The sequence below is a fragment of the Ovis canadensis genome, chromosome 2, assembly GCF_042477335.2.
Source record: "Ovis canadensis isolate MfBH-ARS-UI-01 breed Bighorn chromosome 2, ARS-UI_OviCan_v2, whole genome shotgun sequence".
Lineage (NCBI taxonomy): Eukaryota > Metazoa > Chordata > Mammalia > Artiodactyla > Bovidae > Ovis > Ovis canadensis.
In genome coordinates, this window is record NC_091246.1 from 155,591,269 (window position 1) to 155,618,300 (window position 27,032).

The following is a 27,032-nucleotide window of genomic DNA, read 5'->3' on the forward strand; positions in this document are numbered from 1 at the left end:
TTTTTTGCTGAACTGCTAGAAGGATGGTGTTGCCATCAATTGTGAGATGGGGATGGTTTTCATAGGGAGCAAGTTTGTGATATAGTGAAAGATCAGGAGTTTGGTTTTAGACATGGTAGATACTATGTGTTTAATAGATACATGCCAGTGGAGATTGTGGAAAGATTTTCCTGAGGAGTTATCATCTAAATTGAGGCTAAAGAATGAATTGATGGTGATTTATGACGAACATGAGAGCGTTCTTTATACACTTAAATGAATTCTGGCTTTTTCTACTTTACATGTTTACAAACTGGAGTAACATCTAAACATCTAAAGAGTAGTAACATTTAAAAGTAACAAAATTGTTTATCTTAGCAAAATTATTCTAAATAGTTAAGTTTTCAGAATATTTCAGTAGCTGCTATATTCAGGAGTTGTACTGGGTGCTTTTATATATATTGATTCTCACCATTGTACTGCAAGGTAAATTGTATTTCCATTTTACATTTGGTGAAACTGAGTCTGAAGGAGATTGACACATTAATATTAGGTGATGCATCTAGATTCAAATGTAGGTCTTCAGATTATATTTCCCATGCTTCTTATTTTTAAGTTAAAAACAGGTATCTTTACTTTGCAGATTTTTAAACATTTGATTAAGGTTTCAAGGAGTTGTCTTGAAAGCATGATCTATTCTGTATTGTAGCATCATGATACCCTTGAGACATAGGGTTTGTAGATTCTTGATCATGGAGTCAAATCAGTTGTTGGTCTTTTTTGAATTCTTATACAGCTTTCAGTACGCTATTACAGATACTGTCTCCATTCCTAACCCATATTCCCATGTGCAGTGCTTAATATGTGCTTAGAAATTTACAGCTGCTCTCATCATCATCATCTTTATCCCTCTTCCTAGTACGCTGTGACCTTGGGAATCTCAAACCAAGCCTGTATGATCATTTGTAAATTATAAAACCTCAGAGATTAAGGGTACGTTGTTGTGGTTGCTCAGTTGTGTCCGACTCTTTGCAACACGATAGACTGCAGCATGCCAGGCTTCACTGTCCTTCACTATCTCCCAGAGTCTGCTCAACCTCACATCCATTGAGTCAATGATGCCATGCAACTATCTCATCCTCTGTCATCCCCTCCTCCTCCTGCCTTCAATTTTTCCCAGTTTCAGGGTCTTTTCTAATGAGTTGGCTTTTCACATCAGGTGGCCAAAGTATTGGAGCTATTGGATATTGGAGTAAGGATATGAGGACTAGGATTAATGAAGGATGAGTTTTAACTTATGTATTTTGTCTGATGGAAACCATCTTTGTTTCCTTCTCTTTATTGACTTTTCTGGGGAGTTGAATTTGATAAATAGCTGTTATTTCTGACTGGAAAAGCAATATTCTCTGACATGCCAATGAGTATTTTCACTGTAAAAGTGAACATCAGTTGTTCTACCTTGATAGTGAATAGAAACATAATTGTTCATTGAAACAGATTCACTTAAGGTAATGATACCACAATTTAAAAATGTAAACCTTTTGCCTTTAGATCAAAATATAGGCTATTTCTTAAATTTTATGTGAGCTAACACTGTTTACGTTTACAATACATTTTTAAAGACATACTTAAGAGCAAATCATTCAGATATTCCACAGGAAAGAAACATTTTAGCAAACACGTACATATTTTTTTAAAGTACCAATTAAGAAAAGAAAACCCTTCTATGGATTAAAATAGCCTGTAAGTCTCAAAGGTCACTTTAAACATATACTAAGGACATAGGTAGAAAATTCACCTAGCCTTTGTATTTATGTTCTGTAAATATGTAATTTTATTCTAAGTGTGCTATGTATTTCTCCAGGTTTTATGCTGCTTTCCAAAGGAGTACCATATATATTCATTCTTCCTATTCCTTTCTCTAAAGTCTTCCCTCTCTTTCATCATTATACCTCAAATTCTGGCATCACTGACTCAATGGACATGGGTTTGGGTGGACTCCGGGAGTTGGTGATGGACAGGGAGGCCTGGTGTGCTGCGGTTCATGGGGTCGCAAAGAGTCGGACACGACTGAGCGACTGAACTGAACTGAAGATCACTGTATTCATTAAATGAGATCTTTTAGGTAAACAAAATTTTGGTTGGCCCCCAAACACCTTTTTTGTTATTACTAAGTTATCTGTATAATTTCATATTTTATTTACTTCTGTTCAGGATTAAATGTATATATCCTGTACATTTCTACTTAGACATAAATGTATTTGTATAGATGTTAGATGTATATTCCTCACCTTTTTAATCTTATTTTTTGTTTTGGATAGTATCTTTAATTTATTTGGGGAAAAAGAAAAATGATTGGTCAAATAGAAATAGAATATTCCGTTAAAAGTATCCTGCTAATCCTCTATTACCCACCTCCCAGAGTAATGGAAATAAAAGCAAAAATAAACAAATGGGGCCTAATCAAACTTAAAAGCTTTTGCACTACAAAGGAAACTATAAGCAAGGTGAAAAGACAGCCTTCAGAATGGGAGAAAATAATAGCAAATGAAGCAACTGACAAAGAATTAATCTCAAAAATAAACAAGCAGCTCCTGCAGCTCAATTCCAGAAAAAGAAATAACCCAATCAAAAAATGGGCCAAAGAACTAAACAGACATTTCTCGAAAGACATACAGGTCGCTAACAAACATGAAAATATGCTCAGCATCACTCATTATCAGAGAAATGCAAATCAAAACCACGATGAGGTACCATCACACGCCAGTCAGAATGGCTATCAAAAAGTCAACAAACAATAAATGCTGGAGAGGGTGCAGAGAAAACGCAACCCTCTTACACTGTTGGTGGGAATGTAAACTAGTACAGCCACTATGGAGACCTGCATGGAGATTTCTTAAAAAACCTGGAAATAGAACTGCCATATGACCCAGCAATCCCACTACTGGGCATACACACCAAGGAAACCAGAATTGAAAGAGACACGTGTACACCAATGTTCATCGCAGCACTGTTTACAATAGCCAGGACATGGAAGCAACCTAGATGCCCATCAGCAGATGAATGGATAAGAAAGCTGTGGTACATATACAGAAAAGAATATTACTCAGCTATTAAAAACAATGCATTTGAATCAGTTCTAATGAGGTGTATGAAACTGCAGCCTATTGTACAGAGCAAAGTAAGTCAGAAAGAAAAACACTGATACAGTGTATTAACGCATATATATGAAATTTAGAAAGACAGTAATGATAACCCTAAATGCGAGACAGCAAAAGAGACACAGATGTACAGAACAGACTTTTGGACTCTGTGGGAGAAGGCAAGGGTGGGATGATTTGAGAGAATAGCATTGAAACATGTATATTATCATATGTGAAATAGGTCCCCAGTCCAGGTTTGATGCATGAGGCAGGGTACTCTGGGTTGGTGCACTGGGATGACCCTGAGGAATAGGATGGGGAGGGAGATGGGAGGGGAGTTCAGGATGGGGAACACATGTACACCCATGGCTGATTCAGGTGAATGTATGTCAAAAACCACCACAATATTAGAGTAATTAGCCTCCAAGTAAAATAAATAAATTAAAAGTGTCCTGCTTCCTATTTTTAGTAGTTATAATACTAAGACTATTACATCCTTGATTAATTGTAATGCTCAGAGAATGAATATTTGGATTATATTTTCCCTGGAATGCTTTCCTCTTAACAATTGTTATTGAAATTCTTGTGTAATGTATATGTGCAAGTGTAAAACTCAGATATTTTTTGATGATTTGAAGATAACAGGGGGATTTGGGGTTCTGATTTGACAATTTCAGCTACTCCTAATCTCATTGGGGAAAATAAAGTACAGGCATTAAATATGAGTCTTGATAATCTGAGCAACTACTCTTGTTTGGTAAACAAAGCATAATCAAATATTAAATGTGTAATAGTAATTTTAAAACACCAGAGATTGTTTTAAAAAGCAGGATGAAATTAATTGCTAAATTAATGATATAAACAAATAAAATATACTATTAGTTGGTAAGTAGAGAAGATTATAGAATGACCAGAGAAGGCACCTTTAAGGAAAAGGGCCCTCTTCAGACATTGAAGAAGGATGTCAAACATTAAGTGTGAAAACATTTTTATTGTGATATAGTTTATACACTGTGCAGTTCACCCATGTAATATGTCCAATCCAATAGTTTTGAGTAAATTACATTATTACTTTTTTAAGTGGTGGTAAAAAAATATACCATAAAGTTGCAGTTTTGATCCCTTTTATGTCTATAATTTGTTGTCATTAATTACATTCAAAATGTTGTGTAGACATCACCACTGTCTATCTTTTTCATAGCTCTAAACAGAAACTATATAACTGTTGAACACTAACTCTCCACTTCCCCCGACTCACTCCCTCTGGTAAAGTTGAATCTCCTTTCTCTCTTGATGATTTGCCTGTTCTAGGTATTTCATATAGGTGAAATCACATATTTTTCCTGTTGTGTCATAGTTTTTTCACTCACTATACTGTTTTCAAGGTCCGTACATGTTATAGCATGTGTCAGGACTCCATTGCTCTTTAATATCAGTCTCATTATTTATGTAAATAACTATTTAATATTATATATATAATATACATATTATATATGTTGTACATTCATCTTTTGATTTTTAAGTCTCTTCTTTGAATTTTTTCTTTTTTGGTATATATTTGTGCCTTGGAGAAGAATTGCTAGTTCATGTGGGAAATTTTATGTTTAGCTTTTTGAACAATTGGCAAACTGTTTTCCGTAGCAATTGCCTAATCAAGCATTAGTTTTTCTTTTATTATACTGTAGATATGCACTGTGTAAAAAGTTAGGCTGAATGAATATTGTTTTCAGCAAATACCATATACTTTTTTTAAAAGGAAGAAGGACAAAAAGAAAGCCATGTGTTATGCATGAGAAAATGTGTATGTATTATATAAAGAGCTAACCCGTAAAGTGAATTTAATAAAAGAATTAAACCTTCCAGTTGTATGTTATCCCAGCATTGTTATAATATTTTAAAAACATGGTCACCATATTTCTATTTCTCAGTCCCAAGACATCTGCTATAAGTAGATAGGTACAGCTATTCCTATGAGTAATTAGTGCAATTTAATTTATTTCTGCCCAGTTTTAAGATACTTATTTTTTAGTTGCCTTTTTTTTGCATTATAAAGTAAAATCACCCTTAATTATATCTTAACTGGAAGGTATTCCAAATGTATGCTACTTAGAGTTTTGCCAAGAGAACGCACTCATAGCAAACACCCTCTTCCAACTACACAAGAGAAGACTCTACACATGGACATCACCAGATGGTCAATACCGAAATCAGATTGATTACACTCTTTGCAGCCAAAGATGGAGAAGCTCTGTACAGTCAGCAAAAACAAGACTGGGCGCTAACTGTGGCTCAGATCATGGACTCCTTATTGCCAAATGCAGAATTAAATTGAAGAAAGTAGGGAGAACTACTAGACCATTCAGGTATGATCTAAATCAAATCCCTTACGAATATACAGTGAAAGTGACAAATAGATTCAATGGATTAATCTATCAGATTTAGTCTGATAGAGTGCCTGATGAACTATGGACGGAGGTTTGTGACATTGTACAGGAGACAGGGATCAAAACCATCCCCAAGAAAAAGAAATGCAAAAAGGAAAAATGGTTGTCCAACAAGGCCTTACACATGGCTGAGAAAAGACGAGATGTGCAAGGCAAAGGAAATAGGAAAAATATACTCATTTGAATGCAGAGTTCTAAAGAATAGCAAGGAGAGATAAGAAAGCCTTCCTCGGTGATCAATGCAAAGAAATAGAGGAAAACAATAGAATGGGAAAGACTAGAGATCTCTTCAAGAAAATTAGAGATACCAAGGGAACATTTCATGTAAAGATGGGCACAATAAAGGATAGCAATGATATGGACCTAAAAGAAGCAGAAGATATTAAGAAGAGGTGGCAAGAATACACAGAAGAACTATACAAAAAAGATCTTCATTACCCAGATAACCATGATGGTGTGATCACTCACCTTGAGCCAGACATCCTAGAATGTGAAGTCAAGTGGGCTTTAGAAAGTATCACTACAAATAAAGCTAGTGGAGGTGATGGAATTCCAGTTGATCTATGTTAAATCCTAAAAGATGATGCTTTGAAAGTGCTGCACTCGATGTGCCAGCAAATTTGGAAAACTCAGCAGTGATCACAGGACTGAATAAGTTCAGTTTTCATTTCAGTCCCAAAGAAAGGCAATGCCAAAGAATGTTCAGACTACCAAACAGTTGCACTCATCTCACATGCTAGCAGAGTAGTACTCAAAATTCTCGAAGCCAGGCCTCAACACGATGTAAACTGTGAACTTCCACATGTTCAAGCTGGATTTAGAAAAGGCAGAGGAACTAGAGATCAAATTGCTAACATCTGCTGGATCATTGACAAAGCAAGAGACTGCTTCATTAACTGTGCAAAGCCTTTGTGTCGATCACAACAAAATGTGGAAAATTCTGAAAGATATGGGAATACCAGACCACCTGACCTGCCTCCTGAGATGCAGATCAAGAAGCAACAGTTAGAACTGGACATGGAAAAACAGACTGGTTCCAAATCGGGAAAGGCGTACGTCAAGGCTGTATATTGTCACCCTGCTTATTTAACTTATATGCACAGTATATCATGCGAAATGATGGGCTGGATGAAGCACAAGCTGGAATCAAGAATGCCAGGAGAAATATCAATAACCTCAGATACACATATGACACCACCCTTATGGCAGAAAGCAAAGAAGAAATAAAGAGTCTCTTGATGAAAGTGAAAGAGGAGAGTGAATGGCTTAAAATTCAACACTGAGAAAACTACAATCATGGCATCCAGTCCCCATCACTTCATGGCAAATAGATGGGGAAACCGTGAGAGACTTTATTTTTGGGGCTCCAAAATCACTTCAGATGGTGACTGCAGCCAGGAAGTTTAAAGACGCTTGCTCCTTGGAAGTAAAGCTAATACCAACCTAGATAGCATGTTAAAAAGCAGAGACATTACTTTGCCGACAAAGGTCCATCTAGTCAAAGCTATGGTTTTTCCAGTAGTTATGTATGGATATGAGAATTGGACTATGAAGAAAGCTGAGTGCTGAAGAATTGATGCTTTTGAGCTGTAGCATTGGAGAAGACTCTTGAGTCCCTTGGTCTGCAAGGAGATCAAACCAGTCAATCCTGAAGGAAATCAGTCCTGAATATTTATTGGAAGGACTGATGCTGAAGCTAAAACTCCAATACTTTGGCCACCTGATGCAAAGAACTGACTCGGTGGAAAAGATTGAAGGCAAGAGGAGAAGGGAACTGCAGAGGATGAGATGGTTGGATGACATCGCCAACTCAGTGATCATGAGTTTGAGTAGGCTCAGGGAGTTGGTGATGGACAGGGTTGCCTGGTGTCGTGCAGTTCATGGGACTGCAAAGAGCTGGACACAGCAGAGTGACTGAACTGACTGACTGACTGATGGTATTTAGTCATTTTTATTTGCTTACCTCATATAGGCTATCGTTTCATATTTTATGTCTTAGACAAAAGACTAGATTTATTTCAGTTGACATTTTAGAAAAATGACTCTTAAAAGTATAGATTATGAAATTCAGTTAGAGTTACTAAGGTAACATTTACATATCTTTTCATAGTTCAATGAGAGGCCACTAAGCCAAAAGATTATGTCACAGACTTGATGAGATCATATGACCCAGGAAATGGGAAGCAGTGCTGAGATAGGGAAGCTTTTTGACCTAATTACAAATTTCCCTAGGAATGATATGTAACAGCCACAGGGGGACATACAATTGTGCACTACAGTTGTGGACTCAACATGGAAATAGTAATACCAGATGTAATTGGTCATCCTGATAAGAATATTGTTTAGGTTATAAGAAAGGTAGTTTCTCATCAGAGGGTATACATGTAAATATTTGATGCATAGGGAGTTTGAAATAATTTTAAGAATATTGACACAAGATAGCTCATGGAATAATTTTATTTCCTTTGTTCAAACCTCTGAGGCAAATTCCTTAATATTGATTTGAGCTTAGTGAGTCTTTACACACCTAAGTAGGAAGCAAGAACAAGGTTGTAGAATCTCTAAATTATCAACCAAAGCTACACTTAGGGAGAAACCTTTAGGAAATAATTTTCCACTTAGTTAAAACTCAAAATACAATAATAGTCTGTTGGTACAGAATTGTAGTAGACTTAAAACATACTGAAACATACTGAAAATTCATTAGATAAAGTATTTTAAATTTTTCTTAGTGTGACATTATTGAGCTACTAAGAAAGTAAAGAATTTAAAGGGATCAAAAACTACGTGAAATTGAAAATTTAAGGAGGACTATTAGAAGATATAACCATCAAATCAGAGAAATGAGGACAATTGAAAAGTTGATTATTAGTGACAGCACTTAGAGTAAAATCAAGTGGGTTCAAAATCCGGATCATGACTAACATAATTACATGTCTGTCCCTCTTATGGGTCCTTAATAATTGTTGTTGACTTTGGAGTGATAGATTAAAGGAAATGTAGGCCTTATTGGTCAACCTTTTTCTTCTTTAGAAACTGAAATAAACAATTTAGGTACTTATTAAGAAAAGTTACTGCTGCTGCTAAGTCGCTTCAGTCATGTCCAACTCTGTGTGACCCCATAGACGGGCAGCCCACCAGGCTCCCTGTCGCTGGGATTCTCCAGGCAAGAACACAAGTGGGTTGCCATTTCCTTCTCCAATGCGTGAAAGTGAAGTCACTCAGTCGTGTCCGACTCTTAGCAACCCCATGGACTGTAGCCCATCAGGCTCCCCCAGCCATGGGATTTTCCAGGCAAGAGTACTGGAGTGGGTGCCATTGCCTTCTCCGATTAACAAAAGTTATTCCTACATAAAAAATTTATAAGTAGTAAGGAGAGACTTTTTGAATCTTCAGTTTCTCATTATTTTAAACTGATTGCTAATTGGTGATAGATATTAATGCAGAATTCCTCATCTGTAAAACTGAAATAATAATGCCGGATCTCCCTACTTCAAGATTTGTCCTTAGGGTAAAAATGAAAATATATGTGCATACTTTTTTGGGTCAGTTATCAAGTTCTATATATGTTTTAATGATTATTATACACTTTCATTCAAAGCATTTTGGTAAAGTCGTACATTCCAGGTTTTAAGGCTGTAAAGATGATAAGCAGTAGTCCCTGCTTCTCAACGATTTCAGTGTGGTGAGAAGTGGTATATCAAAACAGAAAATTGCTGTATAGTACAGTGCTTTAATTAGGGACTGTATGAGAGCAACTAGAAAGAAGTACCTAAGACTTACTCACTGAATTAGAATGGTTCCCCATAGTAGGTAATATATGAGGTGAGACCTAGAATATGTATAGGAGTTTAACAGGGAATAAAGGAAGAACATTTGAGGGAAGTGAACACCAAGAACCAAATACCATGTGCCACGGATGCTTGGGAAACCATAGAGGATTGGGGAAATGGTGAGAAGTTTAGTAATTAATACTTGGTGTATGAGAAGAGAGTAAGATTAAAAATGAAGTCCCAGGCCTCATTAAGAAAAGCTTTTTTATCCAAACAGAGGACCTGGGATTTTATCATATATTTCATATGGAGATAACGAAAGATTTTTAAATGGGAGTATGGCAGGATCAGATTTTTATATTAAAAGATTACCATTAAAATAAATAGGATTGGAGAAGCAGAGGAAGCTCATAGAAGGCTCTTGCAGTATTTCCAATAAGAACTGATTTAGTATTATTATACTAAGATGATGGTGGAAATAAAGAGAAAATATTTAGGAATTAATAAGCAGAAAATAATAAATATAATTTGTGGTTTAGAATCTCAGGCTTAGTTATCTCTATAAAATCCCTCCATTATAAAAATCTCGGAATTCCCTGGTGGCTCAGATGGTAAAGCGTCTGCCTACAATGCGGAAGACCCAGGTTCAATCCCTGGTTTGGGAAGATCCCCTGAAGAAGGAAATGGCAACCCACTCCAGTACTCTTGCCTAGAAAATCCCATGGACGTAGGAGCATGGTCAGCTACAGTCCATGGGGCTGCAAAGAGTCAGACAAGACTGAGCGACTTCACTTTCATTCTATAACTTGCTTTTCATTATAAAAATCTAGCTAGTCATGTGACTATTGGAATTAAGTTGTGGAGCAAGTCTGGTAACTTATGAATTTATATGTTGGATAAACCTATTGGTTCCCCAACTGAATGAATGTAACTTTAGGAATTTTAGTTAAAAAAAAATCCTTCTGTATCTACATCTGTACATCTGTAGAAGGGGAGAGAGAGGGGACAGTGAGGAGGAGAAGTGAGATAGAGGGGAGAGAGGGAGAGATGCAAAGTTAACTAAATGGTTGCATACCTGAGTTTGATTGTGAAACATGAAAGGTCATACTAGGGACATTTCTATATTTAGTCTTGAATACAGAGACTACAATGAGAACACTGATTTTAAAATTTCAATAAAGAATATATTAAGTCATAAAAGCATTTTATGAACATGATATCCAAATGCTTTTTTAATATATCATCTTTATGGATATATAGTTCATATATCATACAATTCACCCATTTAAAATATGTAATTCTGTTTTAAGTGTATTCACAGGGTTGTGCCACCATTATCAGAGTCAACTAAAACATTTCCATCGTCCCCCAAAAGAAACCCAGTACCCATTAGCAGTCATCTCTCATTGTTCCTCAGCATTCCCAACCCAAGGCAACTATGAATCTACTTTCTGTCTTTATGGATTTACCTTTCCAGGGCATTTCATATAAGTGGGATCACACAGTATGTGGTCCTTTATGACTGGTTTCTTTCACTTAGTGTAACATCTTCAAGCTTCTTCCATGTTGTAGCACATATCAATACTTCATTCTCCGGTCCCATCACTTCATGGCAAATAGATGGGGAAAAAATGCAAACAGTGATAGACTTTATCTTCTTGAATTCCAAAATCACTGCAGATGGTGACTACAGCCATAAAATTAAAAGACACTGGCTCCTTGGAAGAAAAACTATGACCAACCTAGACAACATATTAAAAAGCAGAGACATTACTTTGCCAACAAAGGTCTATCTATTCAAAGCTATGGTTTTTCCAGTAGTCATATATGAATGTGAGAGTTGAACCATAAAGAAGACTGAGCACTGAAGAATTGATGCGTTTGACTTGTGGTGTTGGAGAAGACTCTTGAGAGTCCCTTGGACTGTAAGGAGATCCAGCCAGTTCATCCTAAAAGAAATCTGTCCTGAATATTCATTGGAAGGACTGATGCTGAAGCTGAAACTCCAGTACTTTGGCTACCTGATGCGAAGAGCTGACTGCTTAGAAAGACCCTGATGCTGGGAAAAATTGAGAGCAGGAGAAGAAGGGGACTACAGAGGATGAGATGGTTGGATGGTGTCATCAACTCAGTGGACATGAATTTGAGCAACCTCCAGGTGTTGGTGATGTACAGGGGAGCCTGGTGTGCTGCAGTCCATGGGGTTGCAAAGAGTCGGACATGACTGAGCAACTGAACTGAATGTTTCGTTGCATACATAAACCACATTTTATTTACCAGTTTATTGTACAAGGTTTTGTGTGGACATAATATTTTAATTTCTCTGGTGTGTAAAATTAGGAAAAAAATTTCTGGGTCATCTGGTAACTCCTAAATATTCTAAACTTTTGAACATTTGAAGTGGAATACTCAGATGAGCATTTAAAGTGCAGACAGTTTTGTAGTTTAAATAGGTATATATGGTTCTATCGTTGTACTACAGTTATTTTAGTAATCAGTGAGTTGTTTGTGTGTGTGCGTGCATGTGTATGTGTGTGTGTGTGCGTGTGTGTGTGTGTGTGTGTGTGTGTGTGTTAGTCACTCAGTCATGTCCAACTCTTTTCAACCTGATGGATGGTAGCCCACCAGGCTACCCTGTCCATGGAATTCTCCAAGTAAGTATACTGTAATGGGTTTCATTGCCCTCTCCAGGGGATCTTTCTGACCCAGGAATTGAAGCTATATCTCCTCTGTCTCCTGCATTGTAGTCAGATTCTTTACCCACTGAGCCATGGGGGAAGCCCAAGCTATTTATAAAGGAGATACATAAAAATTTTTTTATGACTTTAATGTTCATTTTTAGAATGATCTTATTGAGTTGGTAATTTGTTTTACTTTGTAGAAACACTCAAGAAATTGGCTTATACTTGTATTTATTTTATCATTATATTTAACAGTTAAATGATATTTTCATATTTTTTTTTACTGGTCATGTTTGGGATATATATTTGGTGTTGTTTAGTTGCTAAGTTGTATCTGATTCTTTTGCTACCTCATGGACTGTAACCTACCATGCCTCTCTGTCTATAGGACTTACCAGGCAGGAATACTGCAGTAAGTTGCCATTTCCTTCTCCAGAGGATCTTCCCAACCCAAGGATCCACCCCACATCTCCTGGTTGGCAGGTGGATTCTTTACCACTGAGCCATCTGGGAAGCCCAGGATGGGCTCAGAGCCTTGTATTATGAATAAGTAGTTAAATTCTCTCTGAGCAATACTATAAAGGGTCTTGAATCTTCCAGATGAAAAATTAAGAGTATTATTATGTTGATATATTGGCCTGTCAGTATATTAAGAAATGGACAAATTGTATACAGTTCAGAATAATAAAAAATTAAGAGGAAAATAGAAGAGTTATATTTGGAAGGATGTTCGTGCCTAATTTGACTAAGTTTTGTAGCTAAGAGATGGTGTAGGGAATTATTGTAATGATTTGTGAACTTTTACAGATCATCAGTCATAAAGGAGAAAACTTAATCTTTACCTAATTAAAAGAGTTATAGTCTAAGAAAATTAATCTTTTAAATAATGAAAATTTAAAAGTTATGCCTTATCTTCTCAGGAGAAAGCAGTTTACTATTTTGCTTATCTAAAAACTAACCTGAAAATGTCACTGTTTTCTAAAAACCCTTTTAGTATTATTTAAAACTACAGCAATGAGAACATTCTTTTGAGAGGCAGATTGACAGGGGATACTCTAATATACTTCTTTGCCATCTATTCAGGTTTACTTGTGAAAGAAATCTGCTTGAAAATGAAAATGCTCTTGACATTTTAAACTTATTTTTACTCACATTGAATTTATGAAAGAGTATTGACTTTCAATGAGCTGTTCTCTCACTCTTATATATTTAGTCTGAAGAAAATAAAGATATTTGCCTCTGAATTTTAGCTAAACACTTAAGAACAAAATACCTGGCAGGAAGTGTGCTAAGCATTCTCTTTACAATAGCTCTTTGAAGTAAGTGTAATTAATCCATTTTACTGATTCAGAAACTAAGACTCAACAGATGTACTGGCTATGTGTTGATTAATATAGTGAATTCATAAAGCAAATAGAGAGTAGTAAAAAGTCTGTGTAATTAACAGCTTCCTGGGTAGAAGCTAAAGTGCTCTGTAGTTCAAAGATGGGAAGTTGTAGCCTAAGATTAGTCAGATATAGCTTTGTACAACTTTATAGATAAAGTGATTCTTGGGTCTGTAACCCACTCCAGTATTCTTGCCTGGAGAATCCCAGGGATGACAGAGCCTGGTGGGCTGCCATCTGTGGGGTCACACAGAGTTGCACACGACTGAAGCGACTTAGTAGCAGCAGTATTTAGATTGTTGGAAGAGGAAACAATATGTAAATAATATAAGTAAAGATGAGCAAAGAAGACAACACAACACTTGTTACAAAGTTTTCTGCCCATCTCAGTTGCAAGTAACAGTAACCCACACAAAATCAATTAAAAGGATACCTATTTGGAAGGCTACAGGGAAATCTCAGGGAATATAGCACCATCAAAAAGACAGTCTAAGGAAAAGGACCTGAGATTGGCCATACTCTTATCTCCCCTCTCTCAGGACCACTCAGCAATCTGTACATCTATTCTTTCAACATTGTTTCCAACCCATGTTTCTTTAGCTTGTATATCTTTAGGGCCACATCCTTTATGACCTACCACTCAACAACAAGTTCCCTTCCTTCTTTTAGTTAATACATATGTCAGGGAGAGTCTGATTAGATCATGGCATCTTTCAGAGGCATCTAGCGCATGGATTTCCAGTCAGCCATTATCTCCTTGGTTCATGTCTGGTTCAAACAGCCTTGACCACAGGCATGGGGGTCACAGACTATTGAGCATCAGGATGACCTCAATAGCAAGAAATCCTGTCTGGTAATTAGATGGTCTGTTTAGAGGAAGCATGAGGGAAACACAGGGAAATCTGAGTGGGGGATGGACCTCCTACTTCCTGGGTGGGGATGAAGAGTGGAAAACTGTCATCATATAAAAATTACTTAAAGGCAAAGATCTTATTTTCTTCCTGATTATTTAGTCTATCAGTGATGTTATATCTCTCCCAAATCTTAAGCTTCCCCACTCTCTCCCTGCCCACCACTCTCATAACCCTAGCTCTTCTTTCCCACTACGTCTTCATTAATCTGATCATAAAGATGAGGAGGAATTGGACAAAAGTCTTCCGCTATCTTGAGGTTAACAGAAAACAATGCATGTTCTATTGTCTAACACAGGTTGAAGACTTAGACATTTTATGTGGTATGTGAGAATGTAGATTTAAAATTTTTTCCTCCGTATTTTAAAAATATTTTCTGAAGTTAGTAAAGTTAGCACTTATATTCTTTCTTTAAATTTTTTAATTTAAATTTATTTATTTTAATTGGAGGCTAATTACTTTACAATATTGTATTGGTTTTGCCGTGCATCAACATGAATCCGGTTCAGGATTGGGAGCACTTATATTCTTATTTACTAGAGTAAAATTTGCAGTCATTTAGATTTGGATTAAATTATGGTAAGAATAGTGTGAAATGAAAATCTTAAAATGAAAATTATTAGATGGTGAACTCTTACAAGGGAAAGATTATGACTTACTCACTTTTATACTCTAGCAACTACACCATTCGGAGAAGGCACTGGCAACCCACTCCAGTACTCTTGCCTGGAAAATCCCATGACAGAGGAGCCTGGTAGGCTGCAGTCTATGGGGTCACTAGGAGTCGGACACAACTGAGTGACTTCACTTTCACGCATTGGAGAAGGAAATGGCAACCCACTCCAGTGTTCTTGCCTGGAGAATCCCAGGGACGGGGGAGCCTGGTGGGCTGCCGTCTATGGGTCGCACAGAGTCAGACACGACTGAAGCGACTTAGCAGCAGCAGCAGCAACAGCAGCAACTACACCATTATACAATTTTGAAGTAGATGATCAATAGTAGTTGTTAGATGAATTAGCAGTAGACGAGTTTATAAGAGGCACCAAATGATGAAACCTTCATGTAAAATAATTATTCCTTGAAATTTTACTAGGATTCTCAAATTTCTCATTGTCTTTAACTTCAGTAGTATTAATTTTTAATGTATTTCTTCTTTGATTACAATTTATATGTAGTTTTGGATACTCATCTCTTTCCCCTACTTTACTGCAATATGAGTCTCTGTCAATATTAAAATTTATAAGTATAGATGAAACATAAATATAATCCCTGGAGAATAATTAAACATATATAAATATATGGGCTTCCCTGATGGCTCAGCAGGTAAATAATCCTCCTGCAATGCAGGAGACATAGGAGATATGGGTTCTATCCCTGGATTGGGACGATCCACTGGAGAAGGAAATGGCAACCCTCTCCTGTATTCTTGCCTGGGAAATCCCATGAACAGAAGAGCACGGTAGGCTACAGTTCATGGGGTCACAAGGAGTCGGACATGACTGAGCACATGAAACATCCTGTATATAATAAAACAGTTATAAATCTGTACTTAGAATTGGACTCTAGGCTGGTAGTTTATTTTCAGAAGCATTTTACTTTTTCATACTAAATGTTTTTATATTTCTGTGAATATGAGAAAATGTGTAGCTTTTAATATAGCTTTACCTAATCATTAACAAAAGAAAGAATACATGTGGTATCTTTCCGCTGCATATCTAACTTATTTTCCTATATGACTGTTCGCTCATCTAATATGTGGCCCCTCAAAAGACCACTTCATTTCCTGAGTTTATACCATCTTTCAGTACTTGGTATCACTGTGACCGTCACATAGCTCAATTTCTTGTAAGTAAGAATCTGTTTAACTTAGCTTTGATTAGATTTCTGCCTTTGCTTCAACCTATTAGACTGTAAAACCTTGAAGTAGACTACTTAACCTAATTAACTGCTTTGTTACATACCAAACACCTAGCATCCTTCGTGGTTTAATACGTACTGTCTGTAAAGGTTGAACATAGGATGTTTTCATAAATGGTTAAACTTTATATAATTGATGTCATGTCACATAGCATCTGGGTAAAAGAACTTTGATCTATTTTTAATTAGCTGAGTATGCAGAGTAGAAGACTGGTATTTAGGTGACATCCCAAGGGCCTGGTAATACAATGTCCCATATTTCTTTGTCATCGACTGGTAAAGTAAGAATATACATTCCTAGGTCCTAAAGGAATTCTAAGAATTTTGTATAACTATTCTCACTTTAATGGGCTGTTTACCAAAAGCAGGGATTCTGCTAGTGTAGTAGTACACACACAAGCATACACTGTAGTGTATATATAGTGATAATCATCCCCATATAGCAGCTAGTATGACTAGGGATTCAAATATCCTTCTGTGCTTGCCTGTGAAAGCCCTACTTAACTGGAAAGCCAAATAGATCAATGTTTTTCAAGCTTCTTTGACTATGACCCAGAGTATTTCATTTTTACAACCCTGTGTGTGGATTTCATGACCCTCTAGATGGGTTATGACCCACAGTTTTGAAAATATGGCTGCAGCTGGGACTAAAGAATTCAGTAAATAGAAATGACTTGAATTTTAGGATTGGTAGCCAGTGTTTCCTATGCATTATTTATCTTTTCTTCTCCCACTGGGGTAGTGGGTTCTTCTGAAATTCTGATATAAGGTCTATTATAAAGAGTAGTGATTCACCAAGTCTTTAGCATCTTTTCCAACTCTTGAAAGACCCTACCTATACAGTGTCATCATTGTCAGTGGAGGGGCAAAGGCAAACCCATGCAAAGAAACCCTGTATCTACTCCTATTCTATGAAGCCACTTTTTTTTTTTCTGTTAAATACTGTCTGTCCAACTAAACACATTGGGAACTTTTAGCAGGTATATGTGTATGTCTTCTTCTGCTAATAATAACTGAACCTACAATGTTGCAGACAGTACAATACTCTTGTGAATTGTGTTAGGGATATTTTAATGGAGACATTTAAGAAGTAATAATAAGATGTAACAAGAGAGTTATTTGAGTTTACCTTCTAAGTGAATAGTTCAAGCTTTTAAGCGAATAGTTTATGAATAGCTCAGCTCCATTTTAAGTAATCTCAGTGATTTTAATGATATTTCCAATATCTTGGTAATATGCTCTCTAAAGAAACCATGATAGCATAATGATAGTTTTAATTTCTTCATGGAGGTAGCTGCTGACCCAGATAACTCCTTGCCCACCAACCTTCCTATAGAAAACTCTAATGAGGTAATATCTGCCCTAAAGCTGCCAACTCATGCTTTAAAAGTTTTAACATCTGTAGTTACTCAGTATGAAGTAGGCTACCTTACTAACCTAGATTTCAGTGTTTGAGGGAAGAGTATCATTTAGACAAGTGCTGTACAACAGGAGTTTCTATAATGAAAATGTACTATATGCTGACCATTTGAAATAACTAGTGTGACTTAAATTTTATTTAGTTTTAATTAATGTAATATTAGTTATCTGCGTGTGGTTGGCTGAGTGAGTGAGTGAGTGAAAATTGCTCAGTTGTGTCCAACTCTTTGTGACCCCATGGACTGTAGCCCATCAGGATATTTTGGCCATGGAATTCTTCAGGCAAGAATACAGGAGTGAGTTGCTACTTCCTTCTCTAGGGGACCTTCCCGACCCAGGTATCAAACCCGGATCTCCTGCATTATAGGCAAATTCTTTACCATCTGAGCCACCAGGGAAGCCCTCAGTTTATGTGTGTGTGTATATATATACACACACACATACACTGTATTGTAATCAGGTTCAAGACCTTATAGGCAATTCTGTGCCATAATTCAGTTCAGTTCAGTTCAGTCGCTCAGTCATGTCCAACTCTTTGCAACCCCATGAATTGCAGCACGCCAGGCCTCCCTGTCCATCACCAGCTCCCGGAGTGCACCCAGACTCACGTCCATCGAGTCAGTGATGCCATCCAACCATCTCATCCTCTGTCGTCCCCTTCTCCTCCTGCCCCCAATCCCTCCCAGCATCAGAGTCTTTTCCAATGAGTCAACTCTTCGCATGAGGTGGCCAAAGTACTGGAGTTTCAGCTTTAGCATCATTCCTTCCAAAGAACTCCCAGGGCTGATCTCTTTCAGAATGGACTGGTTGGATCTCCTTGCAGTCCAAGGGACTTTCAGGAGTCTTCTCCAACACCACAGTTGAAAAGCATCAATTCTTCAGCACTCAGCCTTCTTCACAGTCCAACTCTCACATCCATACATGACCACTGGAAAAACCATAGCCTTGACTAGATGGACCTTAGTCAGCAAAGTAATGTCTCTGCTTTTGAATATGCTATCTAGGTTGGTCATAACTTTTCCATAATTAGATACACAATTTTAAGAGCCATCCCAATCACAAAGGCACTAAAATTTTTATATATCTGAGATGTACCTAATTATTTTGCTTTTAAGACTCAGAAGGATCTGGCCATTACCAGTGCTCAAATTAATAAATTTCAATTTCAATATATTTGAATCTTCATCTGTCAACCAGTTATTCTGAGTAAGGAAGGGATAAATTTTTTTCTATACATTTTTAGTCATTTTTGAAAACAATTTATAAAGCCTGGAAGGAACAGGTACTTTTGCCTTGAATAGGATACAATAGAAACTTGAAGCCAGACTTCTCAAATAGGCTTTTCCTTAACTACACAAGCTAGAAGAGCTTGTAACTCTGGTCTACATAGCTAGTGACTTCCAAACTATTGTAGGACACCCTGTTTTCTACATTTTGCCTTAGATATTTAAAACCCAGAAAAGATGGGGGGACATTTAAAAAAGAATTTTCCATTTCCCTTGAAACAGACTTAGCCTGTAAAAATTTATCTTACACCTATAAAAATCCCTTAAATTGAGTCAGAATTAATCCACAATTTAGAATAGTTTTTAGTGATTCTAAATACCTATGTTCTTTTAAAGTTTTCATTTCTGTGAAGGAGCACCAGATAATTCAAGTATGATTGTTGTGATTGACTAATGGCTACTATATTGGACTGTGGTAATATGGTAGCCACAGTGGTTAGCTAATGGCTACCATATTGGACCGTGCAGATTTAGACATTGCTTTGAGACATTGGTCTTTGGTTTATCAAAACTGCTTGTCTAGTTAAATGATGTCCATAAAAATTGGAATGAAATGTAAAGGCTTGATTTTTTTAAATCGAGTTAAAGATATATCCACATACAGAAGAACTATTTAAGGTGATTTTAGATATTATAATTTGACTGCACATCCCTAGTGGACCAAAATTACTGTGGTTTTGATACTGTTATTCTGAGGCTATTGCTTATATGTCATAAGTCAAATGAGTAATTCTGTGTTGCATGCTGAAAGTGTCAAGGACTGAGATTTTGGGTACAAGAACCAAAGATTTTAAGTACATGAAAAGCATGGAATGCCAATGTAAAAATTGTTAAGGTACAATAAAATCTTGTAGTCCTAAGTTTAAATTGAAAGTATTAGCAAAATATTCTTTGTTGTAAAAGAATGAAATACAGTTAAAACATTTTTTTTCTATCTCCCAGGCCTGTAACTTAACTTCATATACCCACAGGAACTGAAACCTTTGCTGAGGCTTACACTCTTCCATTTTCACTCCCCACAGTTATGTACATATTCTTGATCTCTTATAATGTCTGATCCCTTATTATTATTTTTTAAAATCTTTTGACCCTCTTTACCCATTTCTTTCACCCCACCACACCCAATACCTCTGGAAACCACCAGTCTATGTCTGTATCTATGAACTTGATTTTGTTTTGTTTTTGAGATTTCACATGTAACAGAGACAATATAGTATTTGCTTTCTTTGACTAATTTCACTTAGCCTAATACCCTCAAGGTTTATGCATGGTGTTACAAATGTCCAGATTTCATTTTTCTTATGGCCAAATAGCATTCCATTATATATTTATATATTACAATATTTCTTTATACATTCATCTGTCAATGGACACTTAGGATTTTCCCATATCTTGGTTATTTTAAATAGTGCTACAATGAACATGGGAGTTCATATGTCTTTTCAAGTTAGTGTTTCCATTTTCTTAGGATAAGCACCCAAAATAGGATTGCTAGATCATATGGTACTTCTATTTTTAAGTTTTTGAGGAACTTCCATAGTGTTTTCCATAGTGATTGCTCCAATTTACGTTACAACCAGCAGTCCATATCCTTGCCAACACTTATTATTTCTTGCCTTTTTGATAATAGCCATTTAAACAGATAATTTAATATCACATTGTAGTTTTAATTTGCATTTCCCTGATGATTAATGATGTTGAGCATCTTTTCATCTAACTGTTGGCCATCTGTGTCTTTGGAAAAATGTTTGTTTAGATCTTATGCCCACTTTTTAATTGAACTTTTTCTTTTTTCTATTGAATTCTGAGTTCTTTATATAATGTGAGTTTTAGCTCCTCATCAGATATATGATTTGCAAATATTTCCTCCCATTTAGTATATTGCTATTTTATTTTGTAGAAGGCTTCCATTGTTGTACAGAAGGACAGTTAGTTTAAGGTAGTCCAACCTGTTTTGGCTTTTGTTCCTTTTGCTTTTGGTATCAGATTTAAAATTCATCAAGGCCAGTGTCAAGGAGGTTACTGCCTCTATTTTCTTCTCGAGATTTATGGTTTCAGACTTTACATTCAAATCTGTAATCCGTTTTGGGTAAATTTTTGTGCATGGTATAATATGGTAGTCTATAATGTGGCTGTCTAGTTTTCCCAACACCATACTTTAAAGAGAGTGTCTTTTCCCCATTTTATATTCTTGGCTCCACTGTCATAAATTCATCGACCGCAGGGTATATGGGTTTATTACTAGGTCAGTTCTGTTCCATTGGTCAGTGTGTCTATTTTTTTTTTTTTTGCAATACCATGTTGTTTTAATTACTGTAGCTTTGTAATAAAGTTTGAAATCAAGTAGCATGATGCCTCCCCAACGTTTTTATTCTTTCTCAAGATTGCTAATGGCTGTTCAGAGTCTTTTGTGTTCCATTTTATAGTTGTTTCTTCTATTTCTGTGAGAAATGCTGTTGAAATTTTGGTAGAGGTTTTATTTAATCTGTAGCTTGCTTTGGTTTGTATGGACATTTTAACAATATTAATTCTTCCAATCCATGAGCACAGAATATTTTCTCATTTTTTTGTGTGTGTTTTTTAATTTCTTTCTGTAATGTCTTATAGTTTTAGTGTACACGTCTTTCATTTCCTTGGTTAAATTTATTCATAGGTATTTTATGCTTTTTGATGCACTTGTATATGGAATGCTTCCTTAAATTTCTTTTTTCAATAGTTTGTTATTAGTTTATAGAAACACAACAGATTTTTGTGTATTAATCATATTCTGCAACTTCACTGAATTGATTTATTAGTTCTAACAGTTTTTTAAAAAATATTTATTGATTGACTGATGTTTGACTCTGCTGGGTCTTCATTGCTGTGTAAGGGCTTTCTCTAGTTGAGGTGTGAGGGTTTCTTATTGTGGTGGCTTTTCTTATTGTCGAGCATGGGCTCTTGGCACTCTGGCTTTAGTTGTTGAGGCTTGTGGGCTCCAGAACGTGGGCTCAATTGCCACTTGGCATGTGGGATCTTCCTGGACCAGGGATGGAACTGGTGTCTCTTGTATTGCAAGGCAGATTCTTAACCACTGGACCACCTGGGAAGCCCTTGTTTGTTTTTAATGGAATCTTTAGGTTTTTCTCATGTAGTATTGTATCATCTGCAAATACTAACAGTTTTATATCTTCCTTTCCAATTTAGATTCCTTTTACTTTTTTCCTTATCTCATTGCTGTGGCAAGGACTGACAATACACTATGGTAAATAAAAGTGGTAAGACTGGGCATCCTTATGTTCTTGATCTTAGAGGAAACACTTTCAGCTTTCCACTATTGAGTATGATATCAGCTGTGGGCTTGTTAATATGGTCTTTGTTAGGTTCTTTCCATACCCATTTTGATGAATTTTTTGTCATAAATGGATGCTGAATTTTGTCAGATGCTTTTTCTGCATTAATTGATATGATCATATGACTTTCATCTTTCATTCTGTTACTGTGCTGTATCACATTGACTGATTTGCTGATATTCAGCCAGCCTTGCATTCCTGGAATAAATGCCATTTGCTCATGGTGTATGATTCTTCTAATGTATTTTAATTCATTTTGCTGATATTTTGTTCAGGATTTTCATGTCTGTGTTCATTAGAGTTACTGGTTTATAATTTGTTTTTCTTGTGGTGATCCTTGTCTACTTTTGGTTTCAAGGTAATGCTGGCCTTGGAAAATGAGTTTACAGGAGTTCCTTCTTCTATGGTTTAGAAGAGTTTGAGAAGGTTTGATGTGAATTCTTCTTTGAATGTTTTGTAGAATTCACCAGTAAAGCTGTCTGGTACTGGACTTTTGCTTTTTGGAAGGGTTTTGATTGATTACTCATTCAGTCTCCTTGCTAGTAATTGGTCTGTATGGATTTTCTGTTTTATCATAATTCAGTCTGGGAAGGTTGCATGTTTATAGGAACTTATTCATTTCTTCTAGACTGGTTGTTCAATTTGCTGTTTCATTCTTGTAGTAATCTCTTTTAGTCCCTTGTGTTTCTATGGTGTTAGTTGTAGTGTCTCTTTCATTTCTATCGTATTTGTTTGAATCTTCTCCTTTTTTTCTCTGCATCAGTCTAGCTAAAGGGTTGACTGTTTTGTTTATCTTGTTTTTTGGCCACATGTACAGCTTGTGAGGTCTTAGTTCTTTGACGGAGATTGAACCCTGGCACCCTGCAGTGGAAATACAGAGTCCTAAGCACTGGTGGTATGCTGCGATTCATGGGGTTACAAAGAGTCAGACACAATTGAGTGACTGAACTGAACTAAACTGAAGCACTGGGCTACCTAGGAATTCCCATTCTGTGTATCTTCTTTAAAGAAACAACTTTTTGATTCATCTTTCCTCTTATCTATTTACTCTCTATTTCATTTATTTCTACTCTAATCTTTTCTCCTTCCTTCTACTAACTTTGGGCTTTGTTTGTTCTTCTTATTCTGGTTCCATCAGGTGTAAAATTCAGTTGTTTATCTGAGACTTGTTTATTGAAGCAGGCATTTATTACTGTGAATTTCCCTTTTAGAACCAGTTTTGCTGCATTCCATAAATTTTGGTATGTTATATTTTCATTTTCCTTTGTCTCAGGATATTTTTTTATTTCTCTTTTGATGCATTGGTTGGTCAGTAGTGTATTTTTTGATCTCATATTTGTGAATTTTCAAATTTTTCTGGTGTTTTCTGGTTTCATACCATCATGGCTGGAAAAGTTGTACAATATGATTTCAGTCTTCTTAAATTTATTAAGACTTATTTTGTGCTCTAATGTATGATCTGTCTTGGAGAATGTTGCATGTGCATTTATTAAGCATATGTATACTGTTGCTTTTGGATGACTGTTCTATAAATATTTGTTAACCCACCTGGTTTAATGTGTCATTTAAGGGCTGTGTTTCCTTATGACTTTTCTGTGTCAATGATCTATCCAATGATGTAAGTGATATGAAACTCCCTTACTAGACTGGGACACCTTCCTGAAGATACTGGTGCTCTAGCAAAGGGAAAGTCCAAAGATGGAGACCACATCCTTGGTTAGTGTTCCAGCACTCTCCTGAATGTGTGTGTTAAATTGGATGCCTGCCCTGCAGGCTGAGTTTCTGTTTCTATTTACCTATTCTTTAGTGGCTTCTTTAGCTCTTTATTTTCGGTTGTGCGGCATCTTCATTGTTGGGCACAGGCTCTCTCTGGGCGTGGCGAGCGAGGGCCGCTCGCTGTTGCAGGGCGTGGGCTTCCCATTGCAGCGGCTTCTCCTGTGCAGGGCACATGCTCCTGCTGCATGGGCTCCATTAGCTGCAGCGTGCAGGCTCTCGGGCTCAGGGGCTTCAGGAGCTGTGGCGTTCAAGCTCAGTAGTCATGGCTCAGAAGCCGCTGGAGCACGTGGGCTCAGAAGTAGTGGAACACAGGCTCAGTTGCCCCATGTCATGTGGAATCCTCCTGGACTGTGTCCCCTGCATTGGCAGGGGATTCTCAACTACTGTACCACTAGGGAAGATCTGAGCTTTTAATATAAGCAGGAAAGCCTCCTTCATTTTTTAAGTCTGGAAACCATAGACTGTCTCTTAGCTGGGCCCTGGGGTTCAAGCACATGACCTCTTTGAGAGGGCTTTCCCAGATCTCTACAGTCTTGTGGGTCTCAAGATAGGAACACCAATGGTTTTCAAAGTTTGATTCTTTTTTTTTTTTTTTTTAGGGATTAATCTCTCAAGTGTGTGGGATGCCCACTGTGGGCTTCAAAACCTCAGCTCCTCAAGAAGAAACTCCAGGTTTTGAGTTCCTTCTCCATTATGGGTTGCTGCACCACTAGTAGGGTTTATGGTGGGATTGCATCCCAGCCCCTTGCACCCACTTTGATATGGTTTTCCTGTTTTCCCATTGTGTGGTCATCATTCACCTGGGCCATGGGGCTTATTTGACAGGAAATTCTTGTGTATAAAGCTGTAGACTTACTGTGTCTGAGGGAGGAGATGAGTTTGGGATTTTCTTATGTCACCATTTTGAACTAAGACTTCTGTTTAACATTTTGAAAAGATTTATAATCCCTTGCAATAACAAGCCTGTAAAAATCTTTTTAAAAAATTTAACTATCATTAATACTAGCACATTGTAAATCATTCACGTGGTTAAAAAAATGTAGGAGAACATGAATTCTCCCATCCTAGATTACAATTCCCTAGTCACTTTCAGTTCAGGTCAGTCACTCAATTGTGTCAGACTCTTTGCAACCCCATGGACCGCAGCACATCAGGCTTCCCATCCTTCACCAACTCCCGGAGCTTGCTCAAATTCATGTACATCGAGTCCATGATGCATACAACCATCTCTTCCTCTGTCATCCCCTTCTCCTGCGCTCAATCTTTTCCAGCATCAGGGTCTTTTCAAATGAGTCAGTTCTTCACATCAGGTTCCCAAAATATTGGAGCTTCAGCTTTGGCATCAGTCCTTCCAACGAATATTCCAGACTGATTTCCTTTAGAATGGACTCTTTTGATCTCCCTGCTCTCGAAGGTACTCTCAAGAGTCTTCTCCAAAAGAAGACTGATTCAAAAGCATCAGTTCTTTGGTGCTCAGCTTTCTTTATGGTTAAACTCTCACATCTATGCATGACTACTGGAAAAACCATCGCTTTGACTAGATGGACATTTGTTGGTAAAGTAATGTCTCTGCTTTTTAATATGCTGTCTAGATTTGTTATAGCTTTTCATCCAAGGAGCAAGCGTCTTTTAATTTCACGGCTGTAGTCACTATCTGCAGTGATTTTGGAGCCCAAGAAAATAAAGTCTGTCACTGTTTGCGTTGTTTCCCCATCTATGTGCATGGAGTGATGAGACTGGATGCCATGATCTGTTTTATGAATGTTGAGTTCTAAGCCAGCTTTTTCACTCTCCTCTTTCACTTTCATCAGGAGGCTTTTCAATTCCTCTTTGCTTTCTGCCATAAGGATGGTGTCATATGTGCATCTGAGGTTATTGATATTTCTCCCTGAAATCTTGATTCCTGCATGTGCTTCATGCAGCCTGGCATTTCGCACAATGTACTCTGCGTATAAGTTAAATAAGCAAGGTAAGATTGCAGCCATGAAATTAAAAGACGCTTACTCCTTGGAAGAAAAGTTATGACCAACCTAGATAGCATATTCAAAAGCAGAGGCATTACTTTGCTGACTAAGGTCTGTCTAGTCAAGGCTATGGTTTTTCCTGTGGTCATGTATGGATGTGAGAGTTGGACTGTGAAGAAGGCTGAGCACTGAAGAATTGATGCTTTTCAACTGTGGTGTTGGAGAAGACTCTTGAGAGTCCCTTGGACTGCAAGGAGATCCAACCAGTCCATTCAGAAGGAGATCAGCCCGGGATTTCTTTGGAAGGAATGATGCTAAAGCTGAAACTCCAGTACTTTGGCCACCTCATGCGAAGAGTTGACTCATTGGAAAAGACTCTGATGCTGGGAGAGATTGGGGGCAGAAGGAGAAGGGGATGACAGAGGATGAGATGGCTGGATGGCATCACGGACTCGATGGACGCGAGTCTGGGTGAACTCCAGGAGTTGGTGATGGACAGGGAGGCCTGGGGTGCTGCAATTCATGGGGTCGCAAAGAGTTGGACATGACTGAGTGACTGCACTGAACTGAACTGAAAAATATACATCCTTGATGTACTTCTTTCCCATTTGGAACCAGTCTGTTGTTCCATGTGTGGTTCTAACTGTTGTTTCTTGACCTGCATACAGATTTCTCAGGAGGGAAGTAAGATGGTAAGCAAGGGAAGTAAGGTATTCTCCTCTCTTTAAGAATTTTCCACAGTTTGTTGTGATCCACAGTCAAAGGCTTTAACATAGTCAATGAAGCAGAAGTAGATGTTGTTTTGGAATTGTCTTGTTTTGATGATCTAACAGATGTTGGCAATTTGATCTCCCGTTCCTTTGCCTTTTCTCAATTCAGTTTGAATATCTGGAAGTTCTCTGTTCACGTACTGTTAAAGCCTAGCTTGGAGAATTTGACCATTACTTTACTAGCGTGTGAGATAAATGCAATTGTGCAGTAGTTTGAACATTCTTTGGCATTGCCTTTCTTTGGGATTGGACTTT

General features: G+C 37.1%; 1 protein-coding gene and 1 non-coding gene across 41 annotated transcripts in view; both read left to right on the forward strand.

The window, feature by feature from the left end:
• Nucleotides 1–27,032, forward strand: part of BAZ2B (bromodomain adjacent to zinc finger domain 2B) — a 421,280-nt gene that overhangs the window by 228,090 nt on the left and 166,158 nt on the right. The gene's annotated exons all lie outside the window — the stretch shown is intronic.
• On the forward strand, nt 9,933–10,004 carry TRNAC-ACA (transfer RNA cysteine (anticodon ACA)). Its single transcript has one exon. It is a non-coding gene; the product is annotated as a tRNA-Cys (tRNA).